This window comes from Mus caroli, chromosome 16 (assembly GCF_900094665.2).
Source record: "Mus caroli chromosome 16, CAROLI_EIJ_v1.1, whole genome shotgun sequence".
Classification (NCBI taxonomy): domain Eukaryota; kingdom Metazoa; phylum Chordata; class Mammalia; order Rodentia; family Muridae; genus Mus; species Mus caroli.
Window position 1 is genome coordinate 60071007 of NC_034585.1, and position 1288 is coordinate 60072294.

Genomic DNA, 1288 nt, shown 5'->3' on the forward strand with positions numbered 1-1288 from the left:
ATGAGTTTCTAGCCTAGTATATGGCTCCAGGTAGGTGATCAGTAGAAATATGTCGGGTTGAACTATTACTGTTCAGAATTGTGTCTTTATAAGGCAGCTTTCGCCCATTTAATAACTTCTACTTTTGCCACAAGGCTTTAATAAATATGGTGCAAGCCCCAAAAATGCACTTTCGGGTCAAATATATTGAGTTCAATCCTCTTCTCCACAAATATTGCTGAAATGAGTCTGGATTGAATCCCAGCTTCTGTCAAAGGGATTTTATAGGCAGCTCCTGGCTTTGGCTAAGGCCTTTATCCCAGAGACTCCAAGGCCATTACAGCTGCAAATGCTTCAAATCATAACAGAAAAAAGAGGCTATATTACCAAATTATGTGAACTTTTTCAAACCCAACACATCAGTCATTCTACTTAAAACTATAAAATCTCTGAATAGTATAACCCATTTATAAAGTAAAGAAAAATATATTTCATTTCTTCCTAGCTAACATGGGAAAATATCACTTACATTTTAAAAATAGTATTACATTATTATGTTCAAAGTGGAAATGGATTATTATCAAAGAACATTTTCCTTAGCTGTTACAGGTGATTCCTTGATTCTTTTCAACACATAGTGAGTCTGTGTTAAATATCCAGGTTGTTTTCACAGAGAGGAGCTTGATGCCCTGGATTTGCAAAAACACTTCATCTACTTATTTTATGCCTTAATGTTTATGTTCCATACACTGCTGTAATGGCTGCTTAAAAGGGTCTTAAAATATGATTTCCCATGAAATATTCTAAAATTTTTTGTAAAGGCAGTAAGTATAATTTCTACATTGATACAAAACTCATATTTAGGTATGTGTGTATACATATATACCTAATCAATGTATGAGCCAATGAAAATTTAGTTCCACAATCAAATCAGAATTTCAAAAGTATAAAGTTATTACAGAGGAAATGCTCTAAATTTTTAAAATTCCTACAATAAATTTGTTTTTGTATCTTATGTCCTTAAAAAATAAGATCATTAACCTTTGCATTATAGTTCATTATCTGATACTAACATTTACCCTTTCTACAGATTCATAGCTAGTCTTTTGCTTTGAAATCAGTTGTAGATAATTGTGGAAGGAGAGTTTAAGAAAACAGAGTGTCAAGCCTTTTTTTTTTCCCCATAAAATGGCACTTTAAGATAGATTCCTGCTCTATAGAAAGCTGTACGTGCTGTTTCAAACGGATGCCAGCCACCAATTAGAGACTATATTTTGCAACTATTTTAACATGTCTATACATATGTCCT